A 15490-nucleotide genomic window follows, 5' to 3' on the forward strand; every position below is an offset into this window, starting at 1 on the left:
ATACAGAAAAAGCTATTGATTTTTGGCATATTTATTTTGTATTGTAACCTTCCTAAGTGAAAGTCGCTCAGTTGTGTCCTACTCTTTGTTACCCCATGGACTACAGAGTCCATGGAATTCTCCAGGCCAGAGTACTGGAGTGGATAGCCCTTCCCTTCTCCAGGGGATCTTCCCAATCCAGGGATCGAACCCAGGTCTCCTGCACTGCAGGCGTATTCTCTACCAGCTGAGCCACAAGGGAAGCCCTACTTTCCTAAGTTCCTGAATAATTCTAATAAACTTATTGAGCCTTTAGGGTATTCATTTCTAATAGTTTCATTTTCTAGTGTTTATGTCTTGGTCTATTGACAAGGCATCCTTAAGCACCACTAGGGAACACTAATATTTTACAGCATTTTATAGCGTTGTTCTAAAAGCTAAATAAGATAAACACCTGAAATTGCTTACAGCAGTGGGTGGCACATAGTAAGAGGTCCAAGAAATAACTAATATTGTTATTACTTCTCAACTAGCAAGAGTTTATGAGTTCTTCAATCTCAAGTTTCTCATGGGAACATCATGCCAAAGAATAAGAATTTAGCTATCGCTGATTTTTCTTCTTTCATCATTCTCCATTTTAATTGGTTTAAAATGGAGGCTTAACCTCCCCAACTTTCTTAAGCTTTTATTTGTGATTCTCTCATCATGATATGATGACAGTAAGAGAGCAGAGAAATAGTCTATATTTGGAAATGATTCATAGATTGTTATTATGTAATAAATAAAAATAAAAATTAGTACATAATTTTTACAACAATCTCAGGAAACTACCACTTCACAGTTATCTTCCTTTTGAAAAGATAGTGAAGTCGCTCAGTCGTGTCCGACTCTTAGCGACCCCATGTACTGCAGCCTACCAGGCTCCTCCATCCATGGGATTTTCCAAGCAAGAGTACTGTATTGTGCTGCCATTGCTTTCTCCAAACTAGGTTTAATGCTAGATTGAGAAACCTGTATGCAGGTCAGGAAGCAACAGTTAGAACTGGACATGGAATGGCAGACTGGTTCCAAATAGGAAAAGGAGTACATCAAGGCTGTATATTGTCACCCTGCTTATTTAACTTATATGCAGAGTACGTCACGAGAAATGCTGGGCTGGAAGAAGCACAAGCTGGAATCAAGATTGCTGGGAGAAATATCAATAATCTCAGGTATGCAGATGACACCACCCTTATGGAAGAAAATGAAGAAGAACTAAAGAGCCTCTTGATGAAAGTGAAAGAGGAGAGTGAACAAGTTGGCTTAAAGCTCAAAGTTCAGAAAACTAAGATCATGGCATCTGGTCCCATCACTTCATGGCAAATAGATGGGGAAACAGTGGAAACACTGTCAGACTTTTTTTGGGGGGGGCTCCAAAATCAGTGCAGATGGTGATTGCAGCCATGAAATTAAAAGACACTTACTTCTTGGAAGGAAAGTTATGACCAACCTAGATAGCATATTAAAAAGCAAAGACATTACTTAGCCAACAATGGTCCATCTAGTCAAGGCTATGGTTTTTCCAGTAGCCATGTATGGATGTGAGAGTTGGACTATAAAGAAAGCTGAGCACTGAAGAATTGATGCTTTTGATCTGTGGTGTTGGAGGAGACTCTTGAGGGTCCCTTGGACTGCAAGGAGGTCCAACCAGTCCATCCTAAAGGAGCTCAGTCCTGGGTGTTCATTGGAAGGACTGATGCTGAAGCTGAAACTCCAATACTTTGGCCACCTCATGCGAAGAGCTCACTCATTTGAAAAGACCTTGATGCTGGGAAAGACTGAGGGCAGGAGAAGGGGATGACAGAGGATGAGATGGTTGGATGGCATCACTGACTCAATGGACATGGGTTTGGGTAGACTCCAGGAGTTGGTGATGGACAGGGAGGCCTGGCGTGCTGCGTTTCATGGGGTTGCAAAGAGTCGGACACGACTGAGCGACTGAACTGATTGAATATATTTTGATTTAACTCATGGGGTGTTTTTGAGTTTATTGTGTGCAGGTCAAGGAGGCCTGTCACGGAATCTGTTTCCTAGAATTTGTTCTCCTTCAAAGTGAGAGAGAGCAGTTGAGCCAATTTTGACTAATTCTACTGCTCCTCTCAGTGAGTTTCACAAGTAACTAAGCTAAGAAAAAAAGTCGTCTCGTATGATGCAATAGCCTTGGGGAGATGAGCTGTTGGTGTCTTCCAGCAGACAATTTGGGGGGAGATGGCACTGTAAATTGTCTTCACTGTCCAGGGCTGACATGTTTTGACATTTTACTCCTATCCTATTTGGACGACATCCTGAGATCTGTCCTCTTTACCCTCCCTGAACAAGAACCTTGGCAGGGGGCCCAGGGCAACAAAATCATTAATTCTGTATCCAGCATTAGCCACATCCTGACAAGGGGAGGAAGTCCTGACCACCAGAGTATCCTGTACTGGTTCAGAGTGGAAGGATGAAGGGAGACATGGTGGCTGCCTCTTTCTTCTGTGGGGACATACTCCATGACAGCATTGGGTGGCATGACGGTGGCTAACATCATCTTGTATGATCTAAGTCATGCTTTAGTGAAAGTTTGAAGATCCAAAGGAATAAATGAATGAAATGAGAACATTTTCCAGAATAGTTCTGGTAGAGAATGATTGAATCAACTTCTGGGAACTCTAAGTTTGTATCTTAAACATGTAAATCCTACAGATGGTTACTCTCTCCTTTTACCATTACCTCAAATAGTTACCAGAAATAATAAACAGATAAAGCCTATCTGGAGAAGGTCCAAATTCATTTTTGAGAAATCTTGCAGAAACTTATTGCAGTATTCCTACCAAATATAAAACCCCGAACCCCACTGGACTGAATTAATCCCTACTTTGCTTGAATGTTCAATGTAGTTTACTCCAACCAAATAAATTTTTACCATTTAACTCTTGTGCCCATCCATTATTCTCATTTCTAAAAACAAAGGCAGTAAACAAACCAATTCAGTGTGGGAGTTGAATAAAACCTAAATCATGACACTGGTTTCAGAAGCACTCATTTTCTTCTAATATGAATCATTCAAGTCTGATTAAAGGTGAGAGGGTGAGGTGGAGGGAAAGCCCTTTTTCTTGTGTCTAGAAATGAAAAGCAGAGAAAATAAAGTTTGCTAATTATATCACTCCTAAATCTAAGTCAGTAGAAGGGGGAAGTTTCTGTTATCATTGATCAATGAATAATACAAAATACGTTGCGTAGACAGGATGTGTGCTAACCCAAGTGGAAGGTAATTCAGTAATAAGTAATAAAATAAAGTAGTTCAGGGATACCGATTAACAGAATTTCACTCTATTGGTTCTAGAATTGTGGAAATAGCCCAGACTGGACCTCTTATTGATTCCTGAAGGTCTCTACTGACTCTTCGTTTCCCTTAGAAGGATCTCTGCAGAGTAGCTTAATTCTGAAGCTTTCGTAGGTAGGATCTCTCTAGAGACCCTTGGGTCTGTTGATTCAATTCGGCACATTTTGAATTACCCTAGAGTAGATCTATGCTGGTCTCTGTCATTGCAAAATTAATAAAACACTGTGTGGTAGGTGGATACTGGCTTCCAAAGGTACTTTCATGTCCTAATCCCCAAACCTGTGAATTTTATCTTTATTTTGGAAAAAAGGGTCTTTGCAAGTGTGATTTAGGATCTTGAGATTATGCTGGATTATAGAGGTGGGCCCTGAATGCCAACACAAGTATCTTTAAAAGAGGTGAGAGACATACAGATATACAGAGATAGAGGCAGTTTGGAGAGACCAGGGTCATGCTGAGGAATATGGGCAGGAAGGAACGATTTACCTCCTGGAGCTGCTAGAGGGAGCGAGGCTTGCCAACACTTTGATTTGGGGCTTTTGGCCTTTAGAACTCTCATAAAGTTTCTGTTTTGAGTCACCAAATTTGTGGTAATTTGTTACAGTAGCCCTAGGAACTAATATATACTGCCTAGCTAGGACAACAGTATCTTTTTAGAAAATATTAAGAAACATGTTGTAAAAATAATGAGAACCCAGTTAACAGTAATTTACCTTTCTAAGACATTTTTATGGGGTAAAGCACCAAGCTGTCACATTTAAGAAAAATAATGTTGCAAGAAGTCAATTCTGACTCCTTGTTGAAACTATTTGACTTGCTTTCTGTTGTTTTTGTTATTATAATCATACATAAAGGTCTGCCTCAGAGAATCCTGCCCCTTACCTGTTCAACTAAAGTGCTTTTGTTCAGAACCCTGTCCACCTGTAGATGGCTGGAAAGAAGTAAACAGATTCCCTGCAGGAGGCTTGCCATTCTATAAGATATCTGCAAGATTAATGATGGCCTTTTTACTTTGCTTCCTGAACATCTCTGATCCATAAAAAGAAACCTGGTACCCAGACCCAGGTAAGATGGTTGAGACATTAGTCTGCCATCTTCTCAGTAAGCTGACTTACTGAATAAAGTCGTATTCCTTGTCTCAACACTTTAGTTCTCACTCTCACTGGTCTGCTGTGCAGTGAGCAGGGCAAGCTTGGACTTGCTAACATTAAGAGGAACAAAAATGTTTGTATCATTGGAAAGGAGAAATATTTCAATGACACATATTTGAAAGATGCCTTGTGGACTTGGTAGAGCTGAATTTAATTTGTCAACACTGGTTCTGAAACAGACTTTATACATGCCTCACTTTATTGCAATTTTGCAGATATCGCATTTCTTACACAAATTCAGTTTTTGGCAACCCTGTATCAAGTAAATCTAATGGCACCATTTTCTCCAGCAGCATTTGCTCACATTTTGCTTGCTGTCACATTCTGGTAATTCTTATAATATTCAAACTTTTCCATTATCATTGTATTTGTTATAGTGATCTCTGTTAACATTGTAATTGTTTTAGATGCCTGTATATGGCCTCAAACTTAATAAATGTTGTTGTGAGTGGTTTTCTGTTTCACTGATTGGTTATTCCTGTCTCCTGCCCTCTCCTCAGGCTTCCTTATTTTGATACACAACAGTATTGAAATTAGGCCAAATAATAACCCTACAATGGCCTCTAAGCGTTCAACTGAAAGAATGAGTTGAATGTCTCTCATCTTAAATCAGAAGCCAGAAACGATTAAACTTAGTGAGAGAAGCATGTCCAAAGCCTCTTGTACCAGTCAGCCCTATTGTGAGTGCTAAGGAAAAGTTCTTGAAGGAAATTAAAAGTGCTACTCCTTATTGCTGCTATGAAGAAAGTTGTAGTAAAACTACTAAACCAGCCACAACATTCTCTGGAACCAAAATCTAATCCACAGCAAAGCCCTCTCTTCCATTCTATGCAGGTTGAGAGAGGTGAGGAAACTGCAGAACGAAAAATGGCACAAGTTGGTTCCTGAGATTTAAGAAGCCGCCTGCATAACATAAAGTGCAAGGTGAAGATTATCCACATCTAGGTAAGACAATTAATGAAGGTTGCTACATTAAATAGATTATTGATGTAGACAAAACAATCTTCTATCAGAAGAAGATGCCATGTAGGACTTTCCTAGCTAGAAAGAAGTCAATGCTTGACTCCAAAGCTTTCAAGGACAGGCTGACTTTCTTGTTAGGGTCTAACATGACTAGCAACGAAGTTGAAGCCAATGCTCATTTGCCATTCTGAAAATCCTAGGGCCCTTAAGAATTATGCTAAATCTACTGTGATTTAGCATAATTTAGAGGACTTCCCTGGTGGCTCAGATGGTAAAGCGTCTGCCTACAATGCGGGAGACCCGGGTTCAATCCCTGGGTCGGGAAGATCTCTTGGAGAAGGAAATGGCAACCTACTCCAGTATTCTTGCCTGGAAAATCCCACGGACAGAGAAACCTGGTAGGCTACAGTCTATGGGGTCGTAAAGAGTCGGACACAACTGAGCGACTTCACTCACTCACGATTATGCACTATAAATAGAAAATTAAAGCCTAGATGACAGCATATCTGTTTACAACACAGTTTACTGAGATTTTCAGCCCACTGTTGAGATCTACTGTTCATAATAAAAGATTCCTTTCAAATTCAGTACTGCTCATTGACAATGCACCTGGTCATCCAGGAGCTCTGATGGAGATATACAAGGTGATTTATGTTGTTTTCACGCCTACTAACACAACATCTGTTTTACAGCCCATGGATCAAGAAGTAATTTTGACTTTCAAGTTTTATTAAAGAACTACATTTCGTAAGGCTATAACTGCCACACACAGTGATTTCTTTGATGGATATGGGCAAAGTAATTTGAAAATCTTCTGGCAAGAATTCACCATTCTAGATGATATTAAGAATATTCCTAATTCGAATGGCCATCATTAAAAAGTCTACAAATAACAAATGCTGGAGAGGGTGTGAAGAAGAGGGAACATTCTGGCACTTTGGTGGGAATGTAAATTGGTGCAGCTACAATGGAAAACTAGATAGAGTTTCCTTAAAAAACATACAGTTGCCATATGATCCAGCAATTCCACTTCTGGGCACATATATAGACAGAACAATAATTGGAAAAGATACATGTACCCCTATGTTCAGAGCAGCACTATTTACAGTAGCTAAGACGTGGAAGCAACCTAAATGTCCACTGACAAGAATGGATAAAGATGTGGTGTGTACACACACGCATACACACAGACACAGGAATAGAACTCAGCCATAGAAAAGAATGAAACAATGCCATTTGCAGCAACAAGAATGGACCTAGAGATTATCATACTAGGTGAAATCATAAAGACAAATACCATATGATATCACTTACTGTGGAAATCTAAAATATGACACAAATGAACTTATTTCTGAAACAGAAAATTCACACAGGGAACAGATTTGTGGTTGCCCAGGGGTAGGGAGGTTGGGGAGGATTGGATTGGGAGTCTGGGACTAGAAGATGCAAACTATTATATATAGAATGGATAAACAACAAGGTCTTACCCTATAGCACAGGCAATTATATTCAATATCCTATAATAAATCATAATGGAAAGGGAAAAAAAAATCAAACCAAAAATTTTCCTGATTCAGAAAGAGGTCAAAATATCAACATTAATAGGAACTTGGAAGAAGCTGATTCCAACTCTCATGGATGACTTTGAAGGGTTCAAGATTTCAGTAGACGAAGTAACTGTAGATGTAGTGGTAGTAGCAAAAGAACTAGCACTAGATGTGGAGCCTGAAGATGTGATGGAATTGTTGCAATCTCACAATAAAACTTCAAATGGATGAGGAGTCACTTCTTATGGATCAACAGAGTGGTTTCTTGAGATGGAATCTATTCCTGGTTAAGATGCTATGAAAATGCCAAAATGACAATAAAGGATTTATAATATTACGTAAACTTAGTAGATAATGCAACAGGAGGGTTTGAGACGACTGACTCCAATTTTGAAAGAAATTCTGAGTTAAATACTACTAAACAGCATTGCATGCTACAGAAAAGTTGTTCATGAAGGGAAGAGCTGACCCATGTGGCTAACCTCACTGTTGCCTTATTTTAAGAAACTGCCACAGCCATTCTAGCTTTCAGCAAGTACTACCCTGATCCATCAGCAGCCACCGACACTGAGGCAAGATTCCCCACCACCAAAAAGATTAGGGCATGATGTAGGCGCGAATGTTGATTAGCATCTTTTAGTAATAAAAGTACTTCTAAATGAGGTTTGTAGTTTTTTTTTTCTTTAAGACATGTTATTGCACACTTAATACATTATAGTACAATTTTTACATGCATTGGGAAACTAAAAAACTCACTGACTTCCATTACTGCAATATTCACTTTATTGCAGTGGTCTGAATTAAACCTGAAAATAACTGAAGTATGCCTGCAGACATACATGGACCTGGTATTAATAAGAAGATGGTATTTCCCAAACTATCCTATCATTTCCTTAGATCAGTAGCCATTTTCCTACTAAGAAGTATATGAAGAGACAAATTATGATACATCTAGAGAATGAATTACTGCTGGCCTGCAGTGCAAGACAAATAGTGGGGTCACAGTCTTACTCTTTTGCCGTCGAAGATGCTGTATTCTCTGGCTATAGAAGGCTATTTGCTGCCTTCTCTGCCTTTATCTTTGTAAGAGCAATTCTTTGCACTCCAATCTTTCTCTTCCCCACCCCATTTAGACCTGGTTTTCTTATATTTCTCTATACTTAATCCTTATAATTTCGTTCACTATGGTTTCAGTTGCCTTTTGTACACCAAAGACTTCAAAGTCTGTTAAAATCCACCTGTCCTCAGAAGATACTCTTTAAAACACCTCGCTTAAACTTTGTCATACCGAAAAGTTCTCTACTCATGCACTAAAAACCGAAATTCCTTGCTGGCTTCTGTATTTTATCACCATTGGTGTTCATCTCCTCCAGTCTGGCTAATATAATCCACTATGTCTGTCTTTCCTTCAATCCCCACACTTAAGCCACTAACCAATTCTCCAATTATTCCTTTAAAAAACATTTTGGGCTTTCTCACCACAGCTCCAGTGAATCACTTCCTGCTTACAGACCCAAGCAGCATACACACTGGGTGGGGTGGCTCTCTCTCTAACATCACACTTCCTGGGTTATCTTTCACACAGCTGTCGAAATTTGTTGCTTTAACCTAGATGTCTATTATCATACAGACAGACAAAGGAACTGCAGTACATACACACAGTGGAATATTCCTCAGCCATTAAAAAGGAATCTATGAGTCAATTCTAATGACGTGGATGAACCTAGAGCTCATTACAGAGTAAAGTCAGTCAAAAAGAGCAACATTACATAGGAACTTGGAATGTTAGGTCCATGTATCAAGGAAAATTGGAAGTGGTCAAACAGGAGAACTAAATTCCTAAAATTCCTAAAATTTTAGGAATCAGTGAACTAAAATAGACTGGAATGGGTGAATTTAACTTAGAAGATCATTATATCTACTACTGTGGGCAAGAATCCCTTAGAAGAAATGGAGTAGCCATCAGTCAACAAAAGAGTCTGAAATGCAGTACTTGGATGCATCTCAAAAACGACAGAATGATCTCTGTTTGTTTCCAAGGCAAACCATTCAATATCACAGAAATCCAAGTCTATGCCCTGAGCAGTAATGCTGAAGAAACTGAACAGTTCTATGAAGACCTACAAGACCTTCTAGGACTAATACCCAAAAAAGATATCTTTTTCATTATAAGGAACTGGAATGCAAAAGTAGGGAGTTAAGAAATAACTGGAGTAAAAGGCAAATTTGGCCTTGGAGTACAGAATGAAGCAGGGCAAAGGCCAATAGAGTTTTGCCAAGAGAATGCACTGGTCATAGCAAACACCCTCTTCCAACAACACAAGAGAAGACTCTACACATGGACATCACCAGGTGGTCAATACCAAAATCAAACTGATTATATCCTTTGCACCCAAAGATGGAGAAGCTCTATACAGTCAGCAAAAACAAGACCGGGAACTGACTGTGGCTCAGATTATGAACTCCTTATCGCCAAATTCAGAGTTAAATTGAACAAAGTATGGAAAAACCAGTAGACCATTCTGGTACAATGTAAATCAAATCCTTTATGAATACACAGTGGAAGTAACAAATAGATTCAAGGGATAGATTCAAGGGATTAGATCTGATATACAGAGTGCCTGAAGAACTATGGATGGAGGATTGTGACATTGTACAGGAGGCAGGGATCAAGACCATCCCCATGGAAAAGAAATGCAAAAAGGCAAAATGGTTGTCTGAGGAGGCCTTACAAATAGGTGAGAAAAGAAGAGACGCAAAAGGCAAAGGAGGAGAGGAAAGATATATCCATTTGAATGCAGAGTTCCAAAGAACAGCAAGGAAGATAAGAAACATCTCCTCAGTGATCAGTGCAAAGAAACAGAGGAAAACAATAGGATGGGAATGTCTAGAGATCTCTTCAAGAAAATTAGAGATACGATAGGAATTCTTCATGAAAAGATGGGCACAATAAAGGAGAAAAACGGTATGGATCTAACAGAAGCCGAAGATATTAAGTGGCAAAAATACACAGAAGAACTATATAAAAAAGATCTTCATGACCCAGATAATCACGATGATGTGATCATCAACCTAGAACCACATATCCTGGAATGCAAAGTCAAGTGGGCCTTAGAAAGCATCACTACAAACAACGCTAGTGGAGGTGATGGAATTTCAGTTGAGCTATTTCAAATCCTAAAACATGATGATGTGAAATGCTGCACTCAATAAATCAGCAAATTTGGAAAACTCAGCAGTGGCCACAGGACTGGAAAAGGTCAGTGTTGATTCCAATCCCAAAGAAAGGCAATGCCAAAGAATGCTCAGACTACCGCACAGTTGCACTCATCTCACACGCTAGTGTGCTGCCGTCTATGGAGTCGCAGAGTTGGACATGACTGACGCAACTTAGCAGCAGCAGCAGCAGCAGCACACGCTAGTAAAGTAATGCTTAAAATTCTCCAAGCCAGGCTTCAACAGTACGTGAACCGTGCACTTAGAGATGTTCAAGCTGGTTTTAGAAAAGGCAGAGGAACCAGAGATCAAATTGCCAATATCCACTGGATCATCCACAAAGAGAGTTCCAGAAAAATATCTACTTCTGCTTTATTGACTATGCCAAAGCCTTTGATTGTGTGGACCTCAACAAACTGTGGAAAATTCTTCAAGAGATGGGAATACCAGACCACATGACCTGCCTCGTGAGAAACCTCTATGCAGATCAGGAAGCAACAGTTAGAACTGGACATGGAACAACAGACTGGTTTCAAATTGGGAAAGGAGTGTGTCAAGAATGTATGCTGTCACCCTGCTTATTTAACTTATATGCAGAGTACATCATGAGAAACGCTGAGCTGGATGAAGCACAAGCTGGAATCAAGATTGGCGGGAGAAATATTAATAATCTCAGATATGCAGATGATACCACCCTTATGGCAGAAAGCAAAGAACTAAGAGCATCTTGATGAAAGTGAAAGAGACTGACAAAGTTGGCTTAAAACTCAACATTCAGGAAACTAAGATCATAGCATCTGGTCCCATCACTTCTTGGGAAATAGATGGGGAACAGTGGAAACACTGGCAGACTTTATTTTTTTGGGCTCCAAAATCACTGCAGACGGTGGCTGCAGCCATGAAATGAAAAGACGCTTACTCCTTGGAAGAAAAGTTATGACCAACCTAGACAGCGTATTAAAAAGCAGAGACATTACTTTGCCAACAAAGCTCCGTCTAGTCAAAGCTGTGGTTTTTCCAGTAGTCATGTATGAATGTGAGAGTTGGACTGTAAAGAAAGCTGAGAACCAAAGAATTGATGCTTTTGAACTGTGGTGTTGAAGAAGACTCTTGAGAGTCCCTTGGACTGCAGGGAGATCCAACCAGTCGATCATAAAGGAAGTCAGTCCTGAATATTCATTGGAAGGACTGATGCTGAAGCTGAAACTCCAATACTTTGGCCATCTGATGCAAAGAACTGACTCATCTGAAAAGACCCTGATGCAGGGCAAGATTGAAGGTGGGAAGAGAAGGGGATGACAGAGGATGAGACGGTTGGATGGTATCACTGACTCAATGGACATGAGCTTGAATAAACTCTGGGAGTTGGTGATGGACAGTGAGGCCTGGTGTGCTGCAGTCCACGGGGTTGCAAAGAGTTGGACACGACTGAGTGACTGAACTGTAGTCAGAATGAGAAAAACAAATATTGTATATTAGTACATATATATAGAATCTGGAAAGATGGTACTGATGAACCTATTTATAGGGCAAAAATGGCGATGCAGACATAGAGAACAGACTTATGGGCATGCGCTAGCGGAAGGGTGGGCTGAATGAAGAGAGTAATGGAAGGATATATGTACTACCATGTGTAAAACGGGTAACCAATAGGAATCTGCTGGATAACTCAAGGACTCAAACCGGGACTCTAAAAACCTAGAGGAGTAAGACATGGGGGGGACATTAAAAAGGGAGAGTACATATATATACCCACACATCTATGGCTGACTCATGTTGGTGTATGGCAGAGGCCAACACAATATTAATACTGTGAGGCAATTTTCCTTCAATTAAGTTTGAAAAAAAAAATACACTGCTTTAGTCCTATTCCTCCCATTTAGAACAGCAGAGCGGCTCTCTAGTACCCCCTCTGCACTGTACCTACTTTATCTTCCCCACTTCCAGTATTAAAGACACTCATTTCTTTCTAATTTCCATCACTGGTTGATCTGCTCTGAGAATCTAATTAACAGTGAACTGAATAAAACTAAGAGAAATATAAATCAACAGTCCATACATTTTAAAGCAAAATACAGTTTTTACTGTTAGTCACTTGGATTAGTATGGATAATGGAGCATGAACTCTGTGGTTAGAAATGAGGTATTGGATTTTTGCTTATTCCCCACCACTGAAACATTAAGAACCCTGGCAATAGGGACTGGGTTTATTCTCTCATTTACTTTTTGCTACTCCCCTCTCCTCCACGCACAGCACCTTTCTTATTCAGAAGTTTGACAGTAACAGAATTTCCCATTATGAGCTTACTTCTCCCAGAGGACATAAATTAACACACTATAAATAGAAATTTGAATGAGTAATAATGACAGAGAGAAACAATGAAGGCTTTTGAAAACTCCTGTAACCTTTTGATGTAACTAAATATGTTATTCATATTAAAATTCTGTAGAATCTGCATTATTTAGTTTTCAGGAAAAAAACTTGTGTTCTGACTCAAACACTAAATATGGATAATTTTGCATTTAAGACATTGTATAAGGAAAATCAGGTTAAACTAAGTTTAACCTGCTTTTTTAAGGTTAAAAATCAGGTTTACTGTTTTGTAGCACAACAAAAGAACAGTAAAAATTCTCTCCATACCCTTTCAGACAATTAACTGCTGATAAATGATAAAATCTTTATACATATTAAATGATATTATGCTTTCCTGAATCATTAAATTGTCCCAAATGAAAGTTCTGAGATAGTTTAATAGATTATCCTTGCTCATTTGATGACTCCCCCTTCCCCAGTAGAATCTAAGCTCTGTGAGGGCAGAACATCCCTGCTCTATCCACGCTAGCATAGTAAACAGTGCTTGGAACATAGTAAATATGATACCAAATGCGTTTTTTTTTTTTTCAAAAGCATTTGTTGATGATTTTGATACAAAATTTGCGTGGATACCCCTAATTTTTGAAAAAATAAATCATTTGTAAGGTCAGTAATCTATACCAAAGGGTTTTAAAGGACCAAGTTCAGAGTATGTGCAACATACGGAATGCTTCTGTAGCATTTAGAAAACTGACCTATTTAGCAGTATCTTATTTCTACCTTTCAAAGATAAACTAATGTTAAGCTTACAAACTTAGTTGCTCCATTAATAGGTTTAGAGTTTTGATAAGTATCATCAATATCCTAACAAGGACTCATATATTCTTTTAATGGTCAGTTAAGGGCACAGAAGTTTAGTTCTATTTTCAATCTCTTTCACTTCTCTCATGCAGTCATGAAATATCCGATGTATGGATGCACTGTAACAAAGTACAGAAGAGATTACAATTTTTTGAGTCTTGCAAGTCACAATTTGTTAAGGCTCACTGTTAGTTTGAGAGGTAAAACTGCAAACACTGATTTCTAAGACAAGGTTGTAGGAGTATTGATTACAAAATATTAATAAACTCTACACTTTGTGATTTAAAGAGGCAGAATAATAAGGATTAAATTTAATGAAAACAGATAAACTGGAATAAAAAAATGTTGCAGTAAAAATTACTGATTCTAAGTTTGCTGCCCCACATCTAAAGATGAAATGACTTTAAAAAAAGCAAACATTTTCATAAATAGAGGTTTTAAAACTACTCATAATATCCACATGTAGTAAAGACTATACATTTAAGAAAAAGAGCTGAATCAACATGAAAGTTAAAACAGGGTTTTTACACTTTTTAGAAAAAAAGTGAAATACCACTGTTTTCTCCAAAAACTTAAACCTTTCTCCAAGTATCCTTGGGGACATGAAAAAAGAACGAGTTTTTTGACTTTAGGTTTTTTTTTTTTCCATTTAAGCACCAGAAAGTCCATGATTTGCATTCCTAAGCTGCAGTTATTTTGTATGGGAGACAATGGTGCATCTGCCAACCCCCAGCCCTATTTCTGTTAGCAAGATACAAAATAAGAAATAAGACAAATACTGACCTGGAGGATGACACTGGCCAAGTACTTCACTCTCTTTGTGCATGCATGCTAAGTCACTTCAGTTGTGTCCAACTGTGAACCCATGGACTGTAGCCTACCAGGCTCCTCTGTCCATGGGTTCTCTAGGTAACAATACTGGAGTGGGTTGCCATGTCCTTCTCTAGGGGATCTTCCCAACCCAGGGATCGAACCCACATCTCTTACATTGCAGAGTTTTTACCACTAGCACCACCTGGGTAACCCCTTTAAAGCCTATGAAATAGACGTTACTAACATTCCCGTTATACAGATAAAGCAACTGAGGAACCTACCCAGGCTTACATGCTAGGAGGTGGCAGAGCAGGGATTAGAAATCCAGGAAATATGGTTCTGGAGCCCATGTTCTTATTCACTATAGTAAACTGTCTACTCTGTATCCCTAACCCATATCTGTAATTAATGTACTGGTTCCCATCAGACCAACAGTTCTCAACTGGGGCAACCTTGCCCTTCAATACCCATCTCCCTCTTCCCTGAATCTAACTTAAGGACACCTGGCAATATCCGGAGATAATTCTGGTCGTTTCAACCTGGGGGTGGTATTACATCCAGTGGGTAGAGTCTAGAGATGGTGCTAAAAATCCCATAATGTGAGCGGAAAACTCATTATCTAGCACATTGCATTTACAGTGCTGAGGCTAAAAAACCCTAAACGGAGTATAAATTCTAGGAGGGCAGGGTCCTAAGTTGATCTTGGTTGCTGCTCTATCTTCGGATATAGAAATTACTTAAGTTCATCTGTTGAGTATTTATCTGTTTTTAAGAGCCTAGAATTCAGCCTGGCACATAGCTGGTAGGCAACAAACATTTATTAAGGTAACTGAATTAATGGTGGTGCCCCCAAAAAGGACCAAAGAGATAGAACAGGACATAACAAACTGAAGTGATTTCAATGCTCCACAATGCCACTTTTTTCAGATTTAATTTTCTCCCAATGACTATAAATAAAAACAGTTCTGCCAAAACAAGTGTGTTAAGTGCGGTTTCTGAGAGAACAACATTTTTTTCTTTAGGTACACTGAACCTTTAAATACATGGAACTCTGTGAGTTTAATATGTAAGGAATAAGATTTCTTTTTTTTTTTAAATAAAAGCTTCTAAATGTCTCATTCAAATACCAAGTATCTAAGGGATTAACAGACATCCCTAAATTAGATGGTATTACTAATTAACTGCTGATATTCTCCAGTGGCTGGAAAATATTTTGAGAAAGTTTAAGATTCGTTTACAGATTTCAAAAAAGAATGGAATTACAGCACATCTGAGACAAAGACCC

Source organism: Dama dama, chromosome 3 (genome assembly GCF_033118175.1).
Source record: "Dama dama isolate Ldn47 chromosome 3, ASM3311817v1, whole genome shotgun sequence".
In the NCBI taxonomy this organism is placed as follows: Eukaryota; Metazoa; Chordata; class Mammalia; order Artiodactyla; family Cervidae; genus Dama; species Dama dama.